Raw genomic sequence first — 3,331 nt, forward strand, 5'->3', positions numbered from 1 at the left:
ATGCAATGTTGTTCTCGAGAACCTTTCTTGTCTTTGAGCTCAATGCCCTCTGGAACTTTCATATGTATCTCATTATCCAGTGGTCCGTATAGGTATGCAGTTACTACATCCATTAGGCGTAAGTCAATGTTTTCTTTCACTGCCAGACTGATTAGATACCTCAGTGTAGTTGCATCCACCACAGGGGAGTAAGTCTCCTCATAATCTATTCCAGGTCTTTGGGAGAATCCTTGTGCTACAAGCCGTGCTTTGTATCTCACTACTTCTCCTTTCTCGTTTCTCTTCCTTACAAAGACCCATTTGTATCCCACTGGTTTGACATCTCTTGGTGTCAATGTTATAGGGCCAAAAACGCCTCTCTTTCTCAATGATTCTAACTCCACGTTAATAGCTTCTTTCCACTTGATCCAATCTGATCTTAGCATGCATTCTTGTATGGACGTGGGTTCTAGATCCTCATCTTTATCCATGATCTCAAGTGCTACCTTGTATGCAAATAAATCATCGACGTTGATATCTTTTCTGTTCCATTGTTTCCTGGACATTACATGGTCTATAGAGATCTCTTGGTTGTCCGGCTCTTGTGTCCCGTGAAGCCCAGCGTCCCGGACCTCACTTTGAGGAACGGCCGGATCATCGGGTGTGGCCGGTACGCATGGCTCGACCGTCTTGGTCGGCTCGACCGGTCCATCTATGTCCTGGACGGTTTCCTTGATGCTCTCGGATCCAGCACCTCTCTTGGACTTCCGAGGCTGTTTGTCTTTGGAACCAATTGGTCTACCACGTTTTAAACGTTGCTTAGACTCTGTAGCAACTTGACATTGTCCATCTTGGACGTTCAATCTTATGGGTGCATTACAAGCCGGGTTGTGTGATATTGTCATTCTATTTGGGTCAGCAAATGTATCTGGCAACTTGTTAGCTAGCTCTTGTAGATGTATAATCTTTTGGACTTCTAGATCACAATCTCTAGTCCGAGGATCTTGCCAAGATGTTGATGGTCTAAACCATTCTAAATCTTTTGAAATCAACCGGCTGTTATCTCCCCCTAAGGACGGATATGTGGACTCATCAAACTGTGAGTCTTCGTATCTGGCCTTAAACAAATCACCGGTTGTTGGCTCAAGATACTTTATAATGCTTGGGGAATCATATCCTACGTATATTCCCATCCTCCTCTGTGGTCCCATCTTAGTTCTCTGTGGTGGAGCAATTGGAATGTAGACGGCACATCCGAATGTCTTGATGTGGGACACGTCTGGCTCATGACCCGTAAGTAGTTGGGATGGTGAATATCTATGCTCACTAGATGGCCTGATGCGAATCAGTTCAGATGCATGTAAAACCGCATGTCCCCATGCTGATACCGGAAGTTGAGACTTCATAAGCAGTGGCCGGGCTATCAGCTGGATACGTTTAATGAATGATTCGGCCAAGCCGTTCTGTGTATGGACATGTGCCTTATCTTTCTTCTTTTCATAATCCCTAGGGTTTCCATTCTTTGAATTCTTATCAACCTTCTGTTAAGGTTTTCAAGGCCTTAAGTATTTTGTGTTCTTAGTTAGATTATTTCAAGAAGAACAATCTAACATTCCTAAACTTCAAAAGTAGGCAAGAAATCAAACAAGCAATATCAATCTTAAAATCGATTTCTAACTTTAGGGTTTAGGGTTTCGATTCCTTCATTAGGGTTTGTCAGATTTCAGATTCAATCAATCAACATACAATTAGGTTCTAGTTTGGAATCGTTTAGCTTTCTAGTTTTAAGACTTTGTCGATTTTAATCTTGTAGTTGCTTTTAGGGTTTCATCAAGAATAAGATTTCCATAATGATGGATTAGGGTTTCGATCTTATTCTATGTTCTCAGATTATGTTCATACCTTAGTTTCGTAGGTGTATAGAACCGGACCTCCTAAGAATGGATGAAACTTCGAGCTGAGGAGAAAGAACGCTTGCTGCCTCCTATCGGGTCGCGGATGTAGTCGGACGCGAGCTGGGAATGGACGCGAGCTGCGAGCTGTTTGCTGGACGGATGCGTTCTTCTTGTGTGCGAGCTGAGGACGCGATCAGGAAGCTGAGGACGTTCGGTCTTGAGGATGTCAAGCTTTTGGAACAATAGAGAACGTCTGGGGTTTAGCTTTGAGTCGCCGGTTTTAGGCTTTTAGGTATCGATTTTAGGTCTCAGGGAATTAGAGGCTATCGTGCTGATAACGTGTTGTAAAAGATGGGGAAATCGTGTGTGTATTTCATTAATCAAAGTGTTCCCTTATATAGGGGATTACAAGATATGGATAAAAGGAAATAGTACAAATCCTTATCCTAAAGTAAAAAGGAAAACCTCTTATAGATAAACATGAAGAGAAAAGGAAACTTCCTAAATCTAAGGTCGGTCCAATGCTTTGGCCGACTCTCTCTCCTTGTGCGGACACGGTCTTGGACTTGGGCCTGGACGCGGTCCGTTCTTCCTTTACATGGTTACTAGCAATCCACATGTGTTTTATAACATCAGTAAAGATTTGAAAAGAACAGTTGTCGATCATAAGTGGTCAGGGACTGGTTAGAATCAGGGAGTGATCCGAGGAAACCACTGTTAGGACCAAGATAAGATTCATGCATTCTGAAAAGATTAAGTTCCTAGTATTCGGAGTTAGGCCATGCTAAGGAACACTGGAGTGCGAAAATCAAACAGTCAAGTCAGGATGGACAGAGACTCGTTTGGACTGAGTCCTAGAAGGACTAAGGTTAGGTTAGTGAATGACTGTGACTGGTTAAAGAAAACACTGGAAAACTTAGCTAAGGTAGTGAGTTTAAACTTCGAGAATTGAGGTAAACTAGTCAACACTGTTGGGAGTTATGTTCTCACCAAAGTGTGTGCCCAAACACCCAGAGATTTCTCGGAAGTTAGAACTACTATGCTTAGTGAGTTGGTACACTGAACATAGTCTGTTAATAAAAAAAAAATGGCAAAGAGACCGGATCGAATAATATATATCTGAGATCAAATCAAAATGTGATTGTGATCAGGAAGTCTGGAACACAGTAATGGTCGAGTGACCGAAAGTCTGAGAATACAGTTAAGGCATGAGTGTCATCTGTTGGGATTCATTCCAAGTGGGGGAGACTGATCTGATTGGGTAGAACAAAGTTCTATTAACTGCTGAATTCGAGGACGAATTCATTCCAAGTGGGGGAGACTTGTAGCATCCCCGTTCTGCAGTCTGAACTGGATCAGTCCAAGGTCGGACTGATCAGACGGGACAGACATGTTGGACATGTCATCGGGATAGTACTAGTCAGGTTAAGACGATACTGTCTGTCCGAACATAGCAG

This window comes from Brassica napus, unplaced genomic scaffold, assembly GCF_020379485.1.
Source record: "Brassica napus cultivar Da-Ae unplaced genomic scaffold, Da-Ae ScsIHWf_1615;HRSCAF=2228, whole genome shotgun sequence".
In the NCBI taxonomy this organism is placed as follows: Eukaryota; Viridiplantae; Streptophyta; class Magnoliopsida; order Brassicales; family Brassicaceae; genus Brassica; species Brassica napus.